Raw genomic sequence first — 23,562 nt, forward strand, 5'->3', positions numbered from 1 at the left:
ACTTTCTCCCCCTTTTGAATACAATAAGATATCAATTGAAAAAATCATTATTTCAGAAATCCTTTCTTAACTCAAATTTTGAAAATTGGTGGTGGTGCGGTCCTTTTGCTTTGGCCTAATACTTTCTCCCCCTTTGGCATGAATCGCCAAAAACGGATACTAGAGTGAAATATAAGCCCTCTTAACTACTTTCTCCTCCTTAGGGTTGGCTTGGAATCTTGCACACATGCATACAGAAAGCATAATATCCGGTCGAGATGCACATAAATAGAGTAAAGAGCCTATCATCGACCGGTATACCTTTTGATCGACGGATTTACCTCCCGTGTCGAGGTCGAGATGCCCATTGGTTCCCATGGGTGTCTTGATGGGTTTGGCATCCTTCATCCCAAACTTGTATAGAATGTCTTGAATGTACTTCGTTTGGCTAATGAAGGTGCCCTCTTGGAGTTGCTTCACTTGAAATCCCAAGAAGTACTTCAACTCCCCCATCATAGACATCTCGAATTTTTGTGTCATGATCCTACTAAATTTCTCACATGTAGATTCGTTAGTAGACCCAAATATAATATCATCAACATAAATTTGGCATACAAACAAATCATTATCAAGAGTTTTAGTAAATAAAGTAGGATCGACCTTTCCGACTTTGAAACCATTAGTGATAAGGAAATCTCTAAGGCATTCATATCATGCTCTTGGGGCTTGCTTGAGCCCATAAAGCGCCTTAGAGAGTTTATATGCGTGATTAGGATACTCACTATCTTCAAAGCCGGGAGGTTGCTCAACATAGACCTCTTCCTTGATTGGTCCATTAAGGAAGGCACTTTTCACGTCCATTTGATAAAGCTTGAAGCCATGGTAAGTAGCATAGGCAAGTAAAATGCGAATTGATTCTAGCTTAGCTACGGGTGCATAGGTTTCACCGAAATCCAAACCTTCGACTTGTGAATATCCTTTGGCCACAAGTCGGGCTTTGTTCCTTGTCACCACACCATGCTCATCTTGCTTGTTGCGGAAGACCCACTTGGTTTCTACAACATTTTGATTAGGACGTGGAACTAAGTGCCATACCTCATTCCTACTGAAGTTGTTGAGCTCCTCTTGCATCGCCACCACCCAATCCGAATCTTGTAGTGCTTCCTCTACCCTGTGTGGCTCAATAGAGGAAACAAAAGAGTAATGTTCACATAAATGAGCAACACGAGATCGAGTAGTTACCCCCTTTTGAATATCGTCGAGGATGATGTTCACGGGGTGATCTCGTTGGATCGCTTGGTGGACTCTTGGGTGTGACAGTCTTGGAACTTGTTCATCTTCCTCATCTTGATCATGGGCATCTCCCCCTTGATCATTGCTCTCCTCTTGAGGTGGCTCAACTCCTTGATCTTCTCCTTCATCATTTTGAGCCTCATCCTCATCTTGAGTTGGTGGAGATGCTTGCATTGAGGAAGATGGTTGATCTTGTGTTTGTGGAGGCTTTTCGGATTCCTTAGGACACACATCCCCAATGGACATGTTCCTTAGCGCGACGCACGGAGCCTCTTCATCACCTATCTCATCAAGATCAACTTGCTCTACTTGATAGCCGTTAGTCTCATCAAACACAACGTCACAAGAAACTTCAACTAGTCCAGAGGACTTGTTAAAGACTGTATATGCCCTTGTGTTTGAATCATATCCTAGTAAAAAAGCCTTCTACAGTCTTAGGAGCAAATTTGGATTTTCTTCCTCTTTTAACAAGAATAAAGCATTTTCTACCAAAGACTCTAAAATATGAAACAATGGGCCTTTTACCGGTTAGGAGTTCATACGATGTCTTCTTGAGGATTCGGTGTAGATATAATCGGTTGATGGCATAGCAAGCGGTGTTGACCGCTTCGGCCCAAAACCGATCCGAAGTCTTGTACTCATCAAACATGGTTCTTGCCATGTCCAATAGAGTTCGATTCTTCCTCTCCACTACACCATTTTGTTGTGGCGTGTAGGGAGAAGAGAACTCATGCTTGATGCCCTCCTCCTCAAGGAAAACTTCTATTTGAGAGTTCTTGAACTCCGTCCCATTGTCGCTTCTTATTTTCTTGATCCTTAAGCCGAACTCGTTTTGAGCCCGTCTCAAGAATCCCTTTAAGGTCTATTGGGTATGAGATTTTTCCTGCAAAAAGAACACCCAAGTGAAGCGAGAATAGTCATCCACAATAACTAGACAGTACTTACTCGCGCCGATGCTTATGTAAGCTATCGAGCCGAATAGGTCTATGTGTAGGAGCTCAAGTGGCCTGTCAGTTGTCATAATGTTCTTGTGTGGATGATGAACACCAACTTGCTTCCCTGCCTGACATGCGCTACAAATCCTGTCTTTCTCAAAATGAACATTTGTTAGTCCCAAAATGTGTTCTCCCTTTAGAAGCTTGTGAAGATTCTTCATTCCAACATGTGCTAGTCGGCGATGCCAGAGCCAGCCCATGTTAGTCTTAGCAATTAAGCAAGTGTCGAGTTCAGCTCTATCAAAATCTACTAAGTATAGCTGACCCTCTAACACTCCCTTAAATGCTATTGAATCATCACTTCTTCTAAAGACAGTAACACCTGTATCTGTAAAAAGACAGTTGTAGCCCATTTTGCATAATTGAGAAACGGAAAGCAAATTGTAATCTAAAGAATCTACAAGAAAAACATTGGAAATTGAGTGGTCAGGAGATATAGCAATTTTCCCAATCCCTTGACCAAACCTTGGTTTCCATCCCCGAATGTGATCGCTCTTTGGTGATCTTGGTTTTTCTCATAGGAGGAGAACATTTTCTTCTCCCCTGTCATATGGTTTGTGCACCCGCTATCGATGATCCAACTTGAGCCCCCTGATGCATAAACCTACAAACAAGTTTAGTTCTTGACTTTAGGTACCCAAATGGTTTTGGGTCCTTTGACATTAGATACAAGAACTTTGGGTACCCAAACACAAGTCTTTGATCCCTTGTGTTTGCCCCCAACATACTTGGCAACTACCTTGCCGGATTTGTTAGTTAAAACATACAATGCATCAAAAGTCTTACATGAAATGTTAGAATCATTTGATGCAATAGGAGTTTTCCTCTTAGGCAATTTTGCACGGGTTGATTGCCTAGAGCTAGATGTCTCACCCTTATACATAAAAGCATGATTAGGGCCAGAGTGAGACTTCCTAGAATGAATTTTCCTAATTTTGCTCTCGGGATAAGAGCAGCGGATTTAGTAGCATCAGCTGCAATAAGGTCTCGTTGTCATTATGTTAATAAAAAGTGGTTCAGCGGTATGTTAACGAATTGGTCGATTACCAAAACTAGACTTTCTCAATTTAGAGACTTAAGAGCAGAAGAAAAAATGGGAAAATTCCACCATCTCCCAAAAAGAGATGCGGCAATCTTAAAGAGAAAATTATCTACCTTGCAAAGATATCTCGGCGGGATCAAATATATGACGAGGTTGCCTGACATAGTGATCGTCCTTGATCAGCAAAAAGAGTATATAGCTCTTCAGGAATGTGCCATTTTGGGGATTCCTACTATTTCTTTAGTCGATACAAATTGTGACCCAGATCTTGCGAATATATCGATTCCTGCCAACGATGACACTATGACTTCAATTCGATTAATTCTTAACAAATTAGTATTTGCAATTTCTGAGGGTCGTTCTCTCTATATAAGAAATCGTTGATTAAGAAGAATAGTGAATTCTTGAGCAACTGCGTAGATTTGGCAGGGTACAAAATGTAACCCTTGTTATCTTGAGGCATGGGAGCCTTGCCCTTAACAAAGTTTGACAATCTTTTAGGAGGGGTATTAAGTTTGACATTGTTCCCCTTTTGGAAGCTAATGCCATCCTTGATGCCAGGGCGTCTCCCACTATAGAGCATGCTTCTAGCAAATTTAAATTTTTCATTTTCTAAGTCATGCTCGACAATTTTAGCATCTAATTTTACTATATGATCATTTTGTTGTTTAATTAAAGCCATATGATCATGAATAGCATCAATGTTAATATCTCTACATCTAGTGCAAATAGTGACATGCTCAATGGCAGATGTAGAGGGTTTGCAAGAATTAAGTTCAACAATCTTAGCACGTAAAATAACATTGTTATCTCTAAGATCGGAAATGGAAGCATTGCAAACATCTAATTCTTTAGCCTTAGCAATCAATTTTTCATTTTTTAATCCTAAGGCTAGCAAGAGAGACATTCAATTCTTCAATCTTAGCAAACAAATTAACATTATCATCTCTAAGATTGGGAATTGAAACATCACAAATATTAGAATCAACCTTAGCAATTAGTTTAGCATTTTCATTTCTAAGGTTGGTAATAGTATCATGGCAAGTGCTTAGCTCACTAGATAATTTTTCACATTTTTCTACTTCTAGAGCATAAGCATTTTTAACCTTAACATGCTTCTTATTTTCCTTAATTAGGAAGTCCTCTTGAGAGTCTAAGAGATCATCCTTCTCATGAATAGCACTAATTAATTCATTTAGTTTTTCCTTTTGTTGCATGTTTAGGTTGGCAAAAAGGGTACGCAAATTATCCTCCTCATCACTAGCATTATCTTCATCACTAGAGGATGCATATTTAGTGAAGGATTTTGATTTCACCTTCTTCTTTTTGCCGTCCTTGCCATGAGGCACTTGTGGCCGACGTTAGGGAAGAGGAGCCCTTTGGTGACGGCGATGTTGGCGGCGTCCTCGTCGGAGGAGCTCTCGTCGGAGTCCCACTCGCGACACACATGAGCATCGCCGCCCTTCTTCTTGTAATACCTTCTCTTTTCTCTCCTCTTGCCCTTCTTGTCGTCGCCCCTGTCACTATCACTAGATAGAGGAGATTTAGCAATGAAATGACCGGGCTTACCACATTTGTAGCACACCTTCTTGGAACGAGGCTTGTTATCTTTTCCTTTCCTTTGTTTGAGGATTTGGCGGAAGCTCTTAATGATGAGCGCCATTTCCTCATTGTCGAGCTTAGAGGCGTCAATGGGTTGTCTACTTGATGTAGACTCCTCTTTCTTCTCCTCCGTCGCCTTGAATGCGACCGGTTGTGCTTCGGGCATGGAGGGGTTGTCGTGCTCGATAATTTTCTTTGAGCCTTTGATCATCAACTCAAAGCTCACAAAGTTTCCTATTACTTCCTCGGGAGTCATTAGTGTATATCTAGGATTACCATGAATTAATTGAACTTGCGTAGGGTTAAGGAACACAAGTGATCTAAGAATAACCTTAACCATTTCATGGTCATCCCATTTTTTGCTCCCGAGGTTGCGCACTTGGTTTACCAAGGTCTTGAGCCGGTTGTACATATCTTGTGGCTCCTCCCCTTGGCGAAGCCGGAAGCGACCGAGCTCCCCCTCGATCGTCTCCCGCTTGGTGATCTTGGTCACCTCGTCTCCTTCGTGCGCGATCTTTAGCACGTCCCAAATCTCCTTTGCACTTTTCAATCCTTGCACCTTATTATACTCCTCTCGACTTAGAGAGGCGAGGAGTATAGTCGTGGCTTGGGAGTTGAAGTGTTGGATTTGTTCGACCTCCTCCGAGTCATAATCCCTGTCTCCCTTCTTTGGTACCTGCACTCCATACTCAACAATATCCCATATGCTTTTGTGGAGTGAGGTTAGGTGATGCCTCATTTTATCACTCCACATAGAATAATCTTCACCTTCGAACATAGGTGGTTTGCCTAATGGAACGGAGAGTAATGGAGTGCGTCTAGAAATGCGAGGATAGCGAAGGGGCATCTTACTATACTTCTTGCGCTCATGGCGCTTTGAAGTGGTGGAGGCCGATTCCGAGCCGGAGGTGGAGGGTGACGAAGAGTCGGTCTTGTAGTAGACCACCTTCCTCATCTTCTTCTTCTTGTCACCCATCCGATGGGACTTGATGGAGGAAGAGGATTCCTCCTTGTGCTTGTGGGCGGACTCCCTTGAGTGTGTTCTTCCCGAGCTTGCGGTCTTGTCGCCGGTCCCAAGATCCCTCATGGCGGATGCTCCCGACATCACTTCGAGCGGTTAGGCTCTAATGAAGCACCGGCTCTGATACCAATTGAAAGTCGCCTAGAGGGGGGTGAATAGGGCGAATCTGAAATTTATAAACTTGAGCACAACTACAAGCCGGGTTAGCGTTAGAAATATAAACGAGTCCAAGAGAGAGGGTGCAAAACAAATCATGAGCAAATAAAGAGCGAGACACGATGATTTGTTTTACCGAGGTTCGGTTCTTGCAAACCTACTCCCCGTTGAGGTGGTCACGAAGACCGGGTCTCTTTCAACCCTTTCCCTCTCTCAAACGGTCACTTAGACCGAGTGAGCTTCTCTTCTCAATCAAACGGAACACAAAGTTCCCGCAAGGACCACCACACAATTGGTGTCTCTTGCCTTGGTTACAATTGAGTTTGATCACAAGAATGAGAAAGAAAAGAAGCGATCCAAGCGCAAGAGCTCAAATGGACACAAATGTCGCTCTCTCTAGTCACTATTTAATTTGGAGTGATTCCGGACTTGGGAGAGGATTTGATCTCTTTGGAGTGTCTAGAATTGAATGTTATAGCTCTTGTAATTTGTTGAAGGTGGAAAACTTGGATGCCATTGAATGTGGGGTGGTTGGGGTATTTATAGCCCCAACCACCAAAAATGGTCATTGGAAGGCTGCTGTTGCATGGCGCACCGGACAGTCCGGTGCGCCAGCCACGTCAGCAGACCGTTGGGGTTCGACCGTTGGAACCCTGACTTGTGGGGCCTCTGGGCTGCCCGGTGGTGCACCGGACAGGTCCTGTAGACTGTCCGGTGCGCCAACTGTGCGTGCTCTGACCTCTGCGCGCGCAGGCGCGCATTAAATGCGTTGCAGTCGACCGTTGCGCGCGAAGTAGCCGTTGCTCCACTGGCACACCGGACAGTCCGGTGAATTATAGCGGAGCGCCCTCTGATTTTCCCGAAGGTAGCGAGTTCAGCCTCGAGTGCCCTGGTGCACCGGACACTGTTCGGTGGTGCACCGGATAGTCCGGTGCGCCAGACCAGGGTGCCTTTCGGGATGTCTTTTGCTTTCTTTGTTTGAACCCTTTCTTGGTCTTTTTATTGGCTTATTGTGAACCTTTGGCACCTGTAGAACTTATAGACTAGAGCAAACTAGTTAGTCCAATTATTTGTGTTGGACAATTCAACCATCAAAATCAATTAGGAAATAGGTGTAAGCCTAATTCCCTTTCAAAGGTGCCCTCTTGGAGTTGCTTCACTTGAAATCCCAAGAAGTACTTCAACTCCCCCATCATAGAAATTTCGAATTTCTGTGTCATGATCCTACTAAATTCCTCACAAGTAGATTCGTTAGTAGACCCAAATATAATATCATCAACATAAATTTGGCATACAAACAAATCATTGTTAAGAGTTTTAGTAAATAAAGTAGGATCGGCCTTTCCGACTTTGAAACCATTAGTGATAAGGAAATCTCTAAGGCATTCATACCATGCTCTTAGGGCTTGCTTGAGCCCATAAAGCGCCTTAGAGAGTTTGTAAACATGGTTAGGGTACTCACTATCTTCAAAGCCGGGAGGTTGCTCAACATAGACCTCTTCCTTGATTGGTCCATTAAGGAAGGCACTTTTCACGTCCATTTGATAAAGCTTGAAGCCATGGTAAGTAGCATAGGCAAGTAAAATGCGAATTGATTCTAGCCTAGCTACGGGTGCATAGGTTTCACCGAAATCCAAACCTTCGACTTGTGAATATCCTTTGGCCACAAGTCGGGCTTTGTTCCTTGTCACCACACCATGCTCATCTTGCTTGTTGTGGAAGACCCACTTGGTTCCTACAACATTTTGATTAGGATGTGGAACTAAGTGCCATACCTCATTCCTAGTGAAGTTGTTGAGCTCCTCTTGCATCGCCACCACCCAATCCGAATCTTGTAGTGCTTCCTCTACCCTGTGTGGCTCAATAGAGGAAACAAAAGAGTAATGTTCACAGAATTGAGCAACACGAGATCGAGTAGTTACCCCCTTTTGAATATCGCCGAGGATGGTGTTCACGGGGTGATCTCGTTGGATTGCTTGGTGGACTCTTGGGTGTGGCGGTCTTGGAACTTGTTCATCTTCCTCATCTTGATCATGGGCATCTCCCCCTTGATCATTGCTCTCCTCTTGAGGTGGCTCAACTCCTTGATCTTCTCCTTCATCATTTTGAGCCTCATCCTCATCTTGAGTTGGTGGAGATGCTTGCATTGAGGAAGATGGTTGATCTTGTGTTTGTGGAGGCTTTCGGATTCCTTAGGACACACATCCCCAATGGACATGTTCCTTAGCGCGACGCACGGAGCCTCTTCATCACCTATCTCATCAAGATCAACTTGCTCTACTTGAGAGCCATTAGTCTCATCAAACACAACGTCACAAGAAACTTCAACTAGTCCAGAGGACTTGTTAAAGACTCTATATGCCCTTGTGTTTGAATCATATCCTAGTAAAAAGCCTTCTACAGTCTTAGGAGCAAATTTGGATTTTCTACCTCTTTTAACAAGAATAAAGCATTTGCTACCAAAGACTTTAAAATATGAAACATTGGGCCTTTTACCAGTTAGGAGTTCATAAGATGTCTTCTTGAGGATTCGGTGTAGATACAACCGGTTGATGGCGTAGCAAGCGGTGTTGACCGCCTCAGCCCAAAACCGATCTGAAGTCTTGTACTCATCAAGCATGGTTCTTGCCATGTCCAATAGAGTTCGATTCTTCCTCTACACTACACCATTTTGTTGTGGGGTGTAGGGAGAAGAGAACTCATGCTTGATGCCCTCCTCCTCAAGGAAGCCTTCGATTTGAGAATTCTTGAACTTCGTCCCGTTATCGCTTCTAGTCTTTTTGATCCTTAAGCCGAACTCATTTTGAGCCCGTCTCAAGAATCCATTTAAGGTCTCTTGGGTATGAGATTTTTCCTGTAAAAAGAACACCCAAGTGAAGCGAGAATAGTCATCCACAATAACTAGACAGTACTTACTCCCGCCGATGCTTATGTAAGCTATCGGGCCGAATAGGTCCATATGTAGGAGCTCGAGTGGTCTGTCAGTCATCATGATGTTCTTGTGTGGATGATGAGTACCAACTTGCTTCCCTGCCTGACATGCGCTACAAATCCTGTCTTTCTCAAAATGAACATTTGTTAGTCCTAAAATGTGTTCTCCCTTTAGAAGCTTATGAAGATTCTTCATTCCAACATGTGCTAGTCGGCGATGCCAGAGCCAGCCCATGTTAGTCTTAGCAATTAAGCAAGTGTCGATTTCAGCTCTATCAAAATCTACCAAGTAAAGCTGACCCTCTAACACTCCCTTAAAGGCTATTGAATCATCACTTCTTCTAAAGACAGTAACACCTATATCTGTAAAAAGACAGTTGTAGCCCATTTTGCATAATTGAGAAATGGAAAGCAAATTGTAATCTAAAGAATCTACAAGAAAAACATTGGAAATTGAGTGGTCAGGAGATATAGCAATTTTACCCAATCCTTTGACCAAACCTTGATTTCCATCCCCGAATGTGATAACTCGTTGGAGATCTTGGTTTTTCTCATAGGAGGAGAACATCTTCTTCTCCCCTGTCATGTGGTTTGTGCATCCGCTGTCGATGATCCAACTTGAGCCCCCGGATGCATAAACCTACAAAACAAGTTTAGTTCTTGATTTTAGGTACCCAAATGGTTTTGGGTCCTTTGACATTAGATACACGAACTTTGGGTACCAAACACAAGTCTTTGATCCCTTGTGTTTTCCCCCAACATACTTAGCAACTATCTTTGGTGTGTCTTGTATTGAATGATATAACTCTTGTAAGGTGTAGAAGTGTAGAAACTTGGATGCCATTGAATGTGGGGTGGTTGGGGTATTTATAGCCCCAACCACCAAAATATGGTCGTTGGAAGGCTGCTGTCACATGGCGCACCGGACAGTCCGGTGCACCACCGGACACTGTCCGGTGCGCCAGCCACGTCAGCAGACCGTTGGGGTTCGACCGTTGGAGCTTTGACTTGTGGGGCCTCTGGGCTGTCCGGTGGTGCACCGGACAGGTCCTATAGACTGTCCGGTGTGCCAACTGCGCGTGCTCTGACCTCTGCGCGCAGGTGCGCATCAAATGCGTTGCAGTCGACCGTTGCGCGCGAAGTAGCCGTTGCTCCGCTGGCACACCGGACAGTCCGATGTGACACCGGATAGTCCAGTGAATTATAGCGGAGCGCCCTCTGATTTTCCCGAAGATAGCGAGTTCAGCTTCGAGTGCCCTGGTGCACCGGACACTGTCCGGTGGCACACCGGACAGTCCGGTGCGCCAGACCAGGGTGCCTTTCAGGATGTCTTTTGCTCTCTTTGTTTGAACCCTTTCTTGGTCTTTTTATTGGCTTATTGTGAACCTTTGGCACCTGTAGAACTTATAGGCTAGAGCAAACTAGTTAGTCCAATTATTTGTGTTGGACAATTCAACCACCAAAATCAATTAGGAAATATGTGTAAGCCTAATTCCCTTTCAAATTGGCTTGACCATATTACTATTAGTCCATATATGAATATATGAGAATCAAACTAGAGCTTAGAGCTTGATTGATCTTAGCAGTTATATCTAGATGACATTCAAGCAAGGTTCACAATATTGAAGAAATGATTCTCTCAATGGATGCTCAATAGGATGTGACTCAAGAATGGCTTGATAGGATGAAGATAGCAAGGAAAGTGCTTCGAGGAACTAAGCGAAGGTGAAGGCCAAGCGACGGCTTGTAGACCGAGGTACCATGGCTAAGGTGAAGAAGAGAGTACTTGCACTAAGTCGATGAACTAATCAGCTATGAAGAGTTATAATATGTTGATGCATCAGTAAAGTGACTTGAAGCCATGATTTGAACTCATATTTGGTGAAATGGTACAAGTCACAGGGTTTGCTTTGTGTTTGCTTCAAAAGGTGAGACAAGGATGTTTGTGATCCTTATGAAGCAATGCCATGGAGAAATCACACATGAGACACCAATTACTCAAGGAGTTTACTTAATTATATTTTATTTAACTTGAGTATAGGAATCGTCGTACTATCAGGGGGATCCATAAAGAAGGTTGGTGTTGGTACTAAAGTTCAAAATCCTTGATCTAAAACTTCCATTTTACCCTTGTTTCACTTCAGTTTTCTCAAAATCAGTGCAACAGTTTCAAAAATCGGTTCAACCGGAATTAAAACTGGTTTCAACCGGTTTCTGCACTGTTCCCCTCTGTCACTGCCAGTCTGCCAGTCAGTCATGTCAGAAAAAGTCGTGTGCAGATTTTTGGAAAAATGGTTCAACCGAATTTTGGCCCGGTTCAACCGGATTTGCAACCGGTTCAACCGAATTTTGGTTCGGCTCAACCGAATTTGAGTCCGGTTCAGTCTCCGGCTGAGTCCGCCAGTGAACCGAAAACCCCCTAGTGGAATCCGGTTCAACTGGTTTTATAACCGGTTCAACCATTTTTCAGTCAGATTTCCCCAACGGCCACCCGCTATTGAGGGCACCTTTATATACACCTCCCACACTCTTCCCCATAGCAGAGCATGACTTGGACTCCATTTCTAACCTGAGAAATACCTCCCACTCTCTCACACACCTCTTGCCTCTCCCTTTTCAAATCTTTGGAGAGAAATCTTTGAGTGAGATTGAAGAGCTGCGATTTTGGTGCTTCATCTCTAAATCCTTCTTGCTCTTCTTGATTTGAGCTTTGGTACTACATCGAGTTCTTTGTGGATTCATTACTCTTGGAGCTTCTAGCTCCTAGACGACTAGGTGTCTCTTGTGAGTTTCCAAATCTTGTGTAAGACCACAAGAAAGTTTGTATTACCCGCTCGTTTGAGCAAAGATTATTGTGTGGGATTGACCTTTGTGGTCGACAAAGGGAGGATTAGGGTTGAAAGAGACTCGGCTCTTTGTGGGCGCCTCAACGAGGAAGTAGGGCACCTTGGTGGTGTGACCGAACCTCAGGATAAATCTTGTGTCTCTTGTGTTCTTGCTCATTGTGTTTGTTCGTGTTCTTCGTTCTCTCACCATTCCGTGGAAGATTTGTTTATATCTTTTTGGTGTGTGGATTTTGAGAAGTGCCCTTCTCAGATCTACTACTTTGAACCCTGTGGATCAACTAGAACATCTCATTTCCAAAGTTAACTAGGTGGATTTCGAGATCAATTCAGTTTTATATCTCATTCTTTAGTTGAGCTCGTGCAAACCAGTTGAACCGGTTTTGACACCGGTTGAATCGGTTTTACCTAGTTCGTTTCTAGTTTTTGTTGAAAAAGTTTCCACTTGCCTATTCACCCCCCTCTAGGCAACTTTCAATTGGTATTAGAGCCTAATCCTTGTTCTAATGCTTAACCGCGTGAGGAAAAGATCATGTCGGGGGGACTAAGAAACAAAAGTGCTTCTAAGCTTGAAAAAGTTGAGGTTGCCTCGACTTCATCTTTTGGTGCAGATGTTGATCCTAGGGCAATAGAACTTGCCATGAGAATCGCCGAAAGGATGTTCCTCAAAATGAAGGAAGATGAGGCGAAGAACAAGATTGAAGAAGAAGAAAATGATCGATGGAGACCAAACGACGAATCCACCTCTTCACAAGGTTCGTCTTTCAAATCCACTTCTCATATGTGCTTTGTCGCTAATGGGAGTGACAATGAAAGCGAAAGTGAGGATGAGGATAAACATGAAAGTGACAGTGAAGATGAGGACGATCTTAAAAAAGTCTTCGCTCAACTAAGTAAGAAAAATCGGATGAGCTTAATCAAACTCATGGAAAGAGCGGAAGAACAAAAAGAAATGCTTCATAAGCAAGAAGACTTCCTCATCCGAAAAATCGAAGACTTAGAGAAGTTGACCAAAGAGCATGAGAAGCTAAAGTGCTCTCATGATGATTTGGTCCAAAGGTATGAACACATTTCAATTGAGCAAATTAAAGTTGTTAATAATTCATCATATATTGCTCAATTGGAAAATAAAAATGCTATGCTCAAGAACACAATAGAAAAGCTAAATATTGAAAATCTAGCTTTGCAAGAAAAAACATGATATGCTTGTGTGCTCTCATAATAAATTTATGGATTCACATATCATGTTAGAAATGGCTCATGAGGTTGTGTTAACTAATTTGAAATCATACCAACCTCACATATGCACATGTACTCAAGTAGAAACTATATTATCATGTGCTAACAAATGTTGCTCTCAAGAAAGCCAATCTTCCATTAAGCTAGAAATTTTAGGAATTAGTGATATTTCTATCACACAAGAAAATAAAGAGCTCAAGGAAGAAGTTGGAAGACTAAGAAGGAGCTTAACTCTTTTGAAGGGGAAGTGTCATGCTCAACCTTCTCAAGATAACCGTGATAATATGGTGAAAAAGCTTAAGAAGGAGACAACCGTAGCATACACAAAACCCCTTCAAAAGAATACCAAGCTTTCCAAGAAGGGCATGAGCAAAATCCATGGTGAGAAAATTAATGCTCATATGATTTGCTCTAACAATGTACCTATGTGCTTCAACAAAGAAAGATTAAAGAGAAGCGATAGGAGGTGCTATGGATGCAAGGAGAAGGGCCATGAAATTGATTCATGCCCCCACATGAAGAACCAAAACCTTGCACGATCAAGAAAGATGACCATCAATAAGGATGAAAGCAAAAGGCAAATGCATTGCAAGGACAAGCACCGCATTTGTTACAATTGCCGTGAAAAGGGTCATATATTCAAGGTTTGTCCAAAGGGTAAAATTCCTAAGCCTAACTTGTCAATACATTCAGATATGCTTAGGAGACCTAAATTTGACTCTTGTGCTAGAAAGGTGATGAGTTCACCACATTCTAGGACCAAGGCTATTTGGGGTCCTAAGTCCTTATTGGCTAACCTTGATGGACCCATCCTAAAATGGGTACCAAAATGTACTTAATAAGTTTTGCAGGTACCCAGAGATGATATGAAGCTTTGGAGTGCTTGAGCGGTTTAACTCAATTCTTATCTCAAGCTATCAATCTTACATTGTCTATCCTTTAAGATTGACTCAAAGATGAATTGAATTGTTATATCACTAACTTCATATTCATCTCTAGCAAGAACTTGTGTTGTAGGGAATAAGGATTAACCTTTGTGGGAATGAAGCAAAAGGCCTATAACCAAGTGATATCCGAAGGATGGTAACAATTAATTCTTAAGTGCACATTGCTTTTAATTAGTATATTCCTTTGTGTCTTTTGTAGCCACATAGAAAAATGAAGCACTTGAGAATGAACTTAAAAGATTTCACCTTGTCTTGGAAAAGATCCAATTATATAGTAGAATGCAAGTTTATATGTTTATATTGTGACAATCTACATGCTTTAAATTGGTTGTATGTATCTTGTGGCATATTTCAAATTAATTATCGTATTATTGCCATGACCTAGACATAAAGAGTATTATCCCATGTTCTTAAATGAATAGAGTGCTAAGTAAGAAATTCAAATTCTTAAAGCACTTACCAAAAGGGAAATTCTCTATACGCCTAGAGTTGTGAGACTAATGCTTTTTTATCTAAGTGATTTATGTAGTTTAACAACATGAGAATGAGTTTCCCAAATGGAGTGTGCCATTCAACATTCAAAGAAGATCGAACCAATACTATGTGATGTACTCATTCTTGTTTAAATTGGTTTTGAGTCTTCTACATTAATCACTCACCATGCTATGAATTAAACTTGCCATGTAAACTTAATTAAATAATCATGCTATTTTCACCATGTTTAAATCAGTGTCATGCATAATGCTTGTAAGGGTAATTTAGTTCATATCATAAGATTTTGGTATTTTAGTAACCTTCTTGTCATTCATACTAGAGGTTGCTAAATAGGAAACTATTGCTTGTGTTTCTAATGCAATCTCTTTTAAGATATTTCATGGAAATTCATAAGTAGAGATTGTGCACTTTCAATTGGTAAAAATCACAAGGATTGAAGGTTAATCTTCACCTAAAAGAAAGGTTAGGAATGCTCAAGGCAAAGGTATGGAGCAAATTGCTTCAATTAGTAGTTGATCAATTGTAGTTCCTTTCAAGTGGCATTCTTTCAATTGGTAATAATCTATTCTATGGAAATAAATGTCAATATAAATGTTAAATTCCTTTTGGCTTAAATTTGTAAATTGGTGCATATTGTTAATTCACTCCTCCATGTGCATTAACTTAAAAGAAATTTAATTTATGCCTCTATGCCTCATAAATGATGATTTGTCTGCCATTCATATATAAATATCATCATTCCTTAAATACTTCCTTGTACCACTAATATCTCTTTTCAAAGTGTTTTTTACTAGTTTTAAAAAGAAAAGAGATTAGAAGCTAAAAAAGGAAGTCTCCACAAATGATGAAAAGAAGAATACTACGATGACACCACCACAGATAGTAAGATATTTCAAATTGGTATAACAAATGGTATGCTCTACTTGGTGGTAAGTATTCTTAAAGATAAGTTTATTCATTGCAAATTTGTCATGCCTTGACCAATATATCTAATGTACTCCTCATGCAACTCTTAATTGAATTGAAAGTGCATTTGACAAGTCATTCAAATACTTGATGCACATATCTGGGGGAGCACATTAGGTATCTTGTGTCTTAGAGAATAAGTTTCTCTTGAGTAAGCTATACTAACTCAATCCATAATGGTAAAAATTGTATCTCATTCTTATGGATTGTAATCTTTGTTTTCAAAATAGCTACTCTTGATGCATTTTAAATTTCCTTATCGTTAAATCTAAAAGTGCATAAGAATCCTTTTTTGTTGATATTCATCACATACATATGCACTAACATGGATATGATTTTTAAACGGTAAAAGGTACAATTAGTGATCCATACTCTCTAATTTTTTGGAAACCCATATTTTGATATCTTAGAAATCTACTTCAATCGGTATCCATATGCTTCACATTGAATTGGATCACTAAGTTTTAAATTCCATGCATAACTTGTCTTTATGATATGAATGCTTGTGCGACTAACCTTGATAAGCTAGGTGCACCCAAGGTCAAGCTAGGTTCATCATCAAGAAGGCAACACAATGATGTATCAAGAAAAGGAGAAAAGGCTCCTATTGTTAACTCTAGCTTTTATCTGTGTGATTAAATATTGACTTGAAACCATGTAAGATGGTTGTCAAGTATATGTGGATTCCTACACAAAGAGAAAGGCCACAATAAAGATTGTGATCACTCCTTCAATGGATCAAGTTGGGTGCTCGATAATGAATGTATAAATCATCTTTGGAGATAGTAGCAAAGGTGGTAACAACTGAATCTCAAGTGCATATAATTTTCAAATCTTATATCTTTTGTGACTTGTGTAGCCACTAAGGGAAAAGAAGCACTTGAGGATATACATCAGTTGTTGATTATGAAATAAAGGTCTAATTGGAAGATGAATGAATATTATCATATGGTGAACAATCCAAAATTATGTGACGTATTCTCTATCTAGTTAATTTGGATTTGATTCTTATTTATTAGACACTCACCATAATATGGATTAAGTCAACCCTTTAGACTTCATTGAATAACCATGCGTATTATCCATGTCATTCAAAATATATTGTGCATGAGGGCTCAAGGGAAATTTAGTCCATATTATGAGGTTTCTATATTTTAGCAATTTGCTTGCCTTCCACATATAAAGGGTTGCAAAATAAGAAACTAGTGCTTGTGCTACTAATGTCATCTCTTGTGTTGAGTTTATCCATAGAAAATCTATGTTGAGAGATGGTGCTTATTATTAAATTGGATAAATCACAAGCTTAAAGGATACTATTCAACTAAATTAAGATGGAGTTGATAAGAGGCCAAGGTATGAAAACTTCCTCTCCTTCAGTTGTTTTAGTATTCTATCCTTAGTGGGATGTATCATAGTATAGGTTAAATTCCTTGCAATATAAAATGTTCAATAGTGCATATAACTTTGACATCAACTATATGTGTGCACTAATTTAAAGGAATTTAGTCTATCCTTTTGGGTTTCAATAATGATAATTCATTTGCCATCCACATATAAGGATCATCATTTGTGAAACCCTCTCTTGTGTTTCTAATGCTCTCGTTTCTAAGTGTTTCAACAAGGTCCTCCCAAGTTCTTTTAAGATGAATTCAAAATCTACAAATATAAGAGTCTTGGTTGTTTCAATCATTGAGCTTCAATTGATCTCATATCAAGTATGATCGAATCAAGAAAAGATGAAAGAAGTTCATGATCACTTGGTTGGATGAAATCGTAAAGAGAAAAGAGATCACGGTGATTCAAGAAGGGAGTTATATTTTTTTGTCAACCAAATAATGAAGATGTAGTGACATATTTATATGATATCCTTCATTATGAGGTTTGAGGTTCATATTAGCATGCTTTACCCTTCAAGATTTCAATTGATATACTTTTAGTTCTTAAACTTTTAATTGGTATAATTTTCATCATCTATGTAAAGCATGTTATGTTAAACCAAGATATAGTGTAAACATCTCCTTTAACCTCATATTGTTGATATGCATAAGTGTACTATGTGTACCCTTGCATGCACAAATTGAGGGAGAGTTTATCCTATATCTTGTGAGACTAATGATTTCTTTCAAATTCATGTTGTTTAGTCTCACACCTTGGTGAAAAGAGAACATCAAATGAGGATAAGTGGTTCCAAGGAAATGATCAAATATTTACCACATGGATTACTTCTATTGGGGAAATGATATGTGTTCTCTAGCATAAGTTCAATTGTTTCAAATATATTATGCCTTGACCAAGATATATGATGAACTCCTCTAAGAATCTTAATTGAATCAAGTGCATGTTACAAGTAATTCGAGTACTTGATGCATACATTTAGGGGGAGCTCATTCTATATATTGTGTCCTTAAAAGACTAACATTTTCTTTTAGTGAATTTGTGTAGTTCTTTGAAGAGAATGAGTTTCTGTTGATTTTTGAAGAGGATAAGTTTCTCTTTGGCATGCTAAATTGACTCAATCCAAGTCATGATGAAGACTGATGGACATCAATGAAAACTATCTTGCTTTGTAAAGAAATGTCAAGCCTATCAAAAGCTAAGATGGAAATTCATGATTATAATGGAGACCATATGGCGTAGAACAAAGGTGTGTCACTCCATGAACTATTGTATTGCATTTTTGTATCTAGGCACTTACATGCTAGTGTGTGCATGTATATGCAATATCTTAAGTCACACCATAAGGTTGCACTTGTGGTGACGATTAAAGAATCTCTAGATATTAGATTAATACCTCTTGTGGTGATGTCATAAGTTAGTTTTAAGTCATCTTAGTGAGGTATGACTCAAACATGCTAACTTATCAAGAATCTAGGTTTAAAATATTGCATATCATGTCTATTAGTATACCTTTTGATTATGAGTAATTCCTTCAATTGGTACAGTTTCACATTTTCTTACTTTATTTGTACCAAGATTCAAATTGTAGAACTTAATCCCCTGGCCTCACAAGTCCAAGTGCATAAGCTAAACAAGTATTCATCACTTGTATGCACACATTTAGGGGGGAATGGTCTATAATTTGAATCTTTGAGACTAACTTCATTTTCAAGTCTATTATGTGTATAGTCTCAAATTAGAAAGGAATCTTCAAGCAAAGACAATCGCTTTCACTGCAAATTTTGATGGGTATCAAAAAATTCTTTGCTCCAATAAATGTATATTTTATACATTTCACAAGAGAATGAGTTTCTCTTTTATATGCTACTCCAACATCATCTAAAACTGGTAAACATGTATCATATTGTTTTGGTTTGCAAATGTCTAAAGTAGCATAACTTATAAATTCTCCTGTCTAGAACTTAATTGAATAAATAGTGCACATGTTCCTTATGTTGCATGATTATGTTCAATTGATACTCCTTGTATGACAATGGTACTTTAAGTTGTAAATAAGTACTCTCAACAGGTATCAATTGAATTCATATATATGTGTGCACTAAAACTTGAGGAGAACTTAGTGTAATATGCAATTAGTGATATGATTATCTATCAAATTGTATCAATTGGTGGTTTTCAATTGATATTGTTCGTACATGATCACTAGTTGTATAATCCATATTTGTGCAATTTTCATGCTGCCTCTTGTTATGATAAGAAAATGCTAGGTGACATCTAGACTCCAGGTATCAAGATTTATCTTTCAATTAGTGTAACAATATTCATTTGATATCTTGGACCTATGTCACAATTATGCCAACAAGAGATTGCAAAATGAACTCTAAATACAACACAAGTGTGGAACACCCCTTTGAAAAGGTAGAACGCAAAGGTACATCACTTATGACACTTATCCATTACCTTTGTGCCATATAAGGACCCTTTTCATGATAGTGTGTTCAAATCCTGATTAATCATAATTTCTACCCTTTATATTCTTTATATCTTTTTTTGGAGATTTATGACAAAGGGGGGAAATTGTGCATTAAAGCTTACCTTTAGTCTTATGTAACTAAGTGTAAAAAGACTTTTGAAAAGGGGGAGAAATAATTGACAAAAGGGGGTTGAATCATAAGTAAAACATAAGGTGAAGGAAATTGATGAGTGCATAATATGTCATGAGCATCACATTTATTTATGACACAAAGCACCCTATGAATAGTATGATATAAGTTGTCTTCACTCTTTGACCCAAATATGTGCTTTTGGCATTTGAGTACAAAATTGGTATTTTCTGAAATGCACATATTTAGGAGGAGGAAACTATATCATAGGATTCAAAATCTTATTTATCAAATCTTATGTAAGCTTTAAATGTGTTGTCATCAATCACCAAAAAGGGGAAGATTGAAAGTGCATTCATCCCTTTTATGAGTTTTGGTGATTTGGATAACAACACATTTAAAGGTCTAACAAGTTTGCTAAGTGTTGAACAGGAAATTCAGTATGATGAACATACTTGAATAGTGTATAATGATCAGTAAACAAGGTTCAACACAAGGTCAAATAACCAGTGAGACAATGCAAATGGATATAATATGGTCTCTATATTGGTTTGAATATATGGACAAGTCCTGAGAAATCACTATGCATAAATATGATCATAATAGAGGTTGAAGTGATTAAGAGGATTGGTCAAGCCAAAGTGAATAAGATATGAGGAATCATGAATTGGCTTGACCATATTACTATTAGTCCATATATGAATATATGAGAATCAAACTAGAGCTTAGAGCTTGATTGATCTTAGCAGTTATATCTAGATGACATTCAAGCAAGGATCACAATTTTGAAGAAATGATTCTCTCAATGGATGCTCAATAGGATGTGACTCAAGAATGGCTTGATAGGGTGAAGATAGCAAGGAAAGGGCTTCGAGGAACTAAGCGAAGGTGAAGGCCAAGCGACGGCTTGTAGACCGAGGTACCATGGCTAAGGTGAAGAAGAGAGTACTTGCACTAAGTCGATGAACTAATCAGCTATGAAGAGTTATAATATGTTGATGCATCAGTAAAGTGACTTGAAGCCATGATTTGAACTCATATTTGGTGAAATGGTACAAGTCACAGGGTTTGCTTTGTGTTTGCTTCAAAAGGTGAGACAAGGATGTTTGTGATCATTATGAAGCAATGCCATGGAGAAATCACACATGAGACACCAATTACTCAAGGAGTTTACTTAATTATATTTTATTTAACTTGAGTATAGGAATCGTCGTACTATCAGGGGGATCAATAAAGAAGGTTGGTGTTGGTACTAAAGCTCAAAATCCTTGATCTAAAACTTCCATTTTACCCTTGTTTCATTTTAGTTTTCTCAAAATTTGTGCAACAGTTTCAAAAATCGGTTCAACCGGAATTGAAACAGGTTCGACCGGTTTCTGCACTGTTCCCCTCTGTCACTGCCAGTCTGCCAGTCAGTCCTGTCAGAAAAAGTCGTGTGCAGATTTTTGGAAAAACGGTTCAACCGAGTTTTGGCCCGGTTCAACCGAATTTTGGTCCGGCTCAACCGGATTTGAGTCCGGTCCAGTCTCCGGCTGAGTCCGCCAGTGAACCGAAAACCCCTGGTGGAATCCGGTTCAACTGTTTTTCAGTCAGATTTCCCCAACGGCCACCAGCTTTTGGGGGCACCTTTATATACACCTCCCACATTCTTCCCATAGCAGAGCATGACTTGGACTCCATTTGTAACCTGAGAAATACCTCCCACTCTCTCTCACACACCTCTTGCCTCTCCCATTTCAAATCTTTGGAGAGAAATCTTTGAGTGAGATTGAAGAGCTGCAATTTTGGTGCTTCATCTCTAAATCCTTCTTGCTCTTCTTGATTCGAGCTTTGGTACTACATCGAGTTCTTTGTGGATTCATTACTCTTGGAGCTTCTACCTCCTAGACGACTAGGTGTCTCTTGTGAGTCTCCAAATCTTGTGGAAGACCACAAGAAAGTTTGTATTACCCGCTCGTTTGAGCAAAGATTATTGTGTGGGCTTGACCTTTGTGGTCAACAAAGGGAGGATTAGGGTTGAAAGAGACTCGGCTCTTTGTGGGCGCCTCAACGAGGAAGTAGGGCGCCTTGGTGTGTGACCGAACCTCAGGATAAATCTTGTGTCTCTTGTGTTCTTGCTCATTGTGTTTGTTTGTGTTCTTCGTTCTCTCACCATTCCGTGGAAGATTTGTGTATATCTTTTTGGTGTGTGGATTTTGAGAAGTGCCCTTCTCAGATCTACTACTTTGAACCCTGTGGATCAACTAGAACATATCATTTCTAAAGTTAACTGGGTGGATTTTGAGATCAATTCAGTTTTATATCTCATTCTTTAGTTGAGCTCGTGCAAACCGGTTGAACCGGTTTTACCCAGTTCGTTTCTAGTTTTTGTTGAAAAAGTTTCCACTTGCCTATTCACTCCCCTCTAGGCAACTTTCAATAGGCAGTTAGATGGAGTCCACCACTGGATCAATAGCACTGGAGTAGGTTCCATATTCACAAGGACCCATTCTTGTTCTTGGTGTTCTACATGAAATGATATGAATATGGATGTTTGCTTAAACTAGGAATATGCAACTTGCAAAGGAGACAACACATATTACTCCTAGACTTAACATACAAGCTATCATCACAAAAGCCATAACTACCAGGGAGCTACTCATCCTTAGAACTCATCTAACCATTCACAACTTGCTAAACAATTTCATCCTTTACTAAGACATCAGGTGCTTTAACTACCGAGGGGTAAAACTCTTTACCTTTATTGAGCAATAATTAATTTGCTAAGCAAATCTTGTCCAAACAGCTCCAAATTTTATCCAAGGGTTCACATGCTCAACATAAGCTTACATAATTTTTCCTCATAATTTTTAGTGCTCTATTGTTATTACTAAAATTTCAGTTAACCATTTTAAGGCACCTTTTATTCCTCTAAAAATATCTATTTGCTAGAAAAATTCCAGGAATGTATCTACCAGAGAGCCCTTGATTTTAGACACCTACTAAAGGTGGTTCTACGATTTTACCATTTTTCTTTGATTTCTGAATTAATTTACAACTTTTTCGATAAAAGAAAAGGCAAAAGGCTGAATAGTCCTGGGCCCCAAATTAGCCCAGACAGCCTGCGTAACAGGGCAAGCTGGCCCATGACGGGCAGCCCACGCTCCGCGTGCGCGCTTTTGTGCCAAGAACCCTGCCGCCAACAACATTCAAGCAAAGGCCCTATCCACTGTTGGCCACTCTCACTGACAAACGCACATAAACCCCTCAGCTTCGATTCTTTACAAAGGCTCGCCTACAACACCGCCGTGCGGAGCTCCGGCGAACTAGCACCGAATCAGCCAAGGTGGCTTGACGCAAACGACGGCGATGGCACCATCACGAACCCCGAACAACGTCAGACTCAGACATGGGCTTAATCGACCATGGGGACCCGAGAACCTAGGCTACCGACGGCGGCGACGGGAAGCACGGACCCGCGAGCTCGATCCCGTCGCAACTGCACGGTAGAGCTCACACAAACGACGCGGGGAGCATCAGAGACCTACCATGATTACGGTTGGACGGTCAGCGCAGAGGCTGTCCCCAGTGCTAATCCATGACGGCGCGTCCCCGTTCACTACCACACACAACAGTAGAGTTCGAACAGCGAGTCTTGAGAGCTTCACTGACCTTTGAAGACCACAGAACGAAGACCATACGGACATGCAACTCACTGGAACGCTTTGGCCACGGCGAGGTGGGGATTTCGATGGGTGTGGTCACCAGACAATAGGGTTGGCGTGCGTAGCACCAAGGCAGATCAACCTGGTGACTAAGAAGAGGAGCTAACACTGGTTTGAACACAGGAACTACCTCGATCTCGTGAGGAACACTAGCTAGAACTCGAGGGCAAGGGAAAGCTCCACTGAACCAAGCTCTGCAGCACACAGGATAAGAGGACAGAGGCATGGAGCTGAGCCATAACTTGATGAAGAAGGGTCCCAATGGTGCCAGCACCACATGGGTGAGCACACATTGCCAACAAGCACAAGCACTAGGCCAGCTCACAAACTCAACACAAATATCCACCT

Source organism: Zea mays, chromosome 5 (assembly GCF_902167145.1).
Source record: "Zea mays cultivar B73 chromosome 5, Zm-B73-REFERENCE-NAM-5.0, whole genome shotgun sequence".
NCBI classification, from domain to species: domain Eukaryota; kingdom Viridiplantae; phylum Streptophyta; class Magnoliopsida; order Poales; family Poaceae; genus Zea; species Zea mays.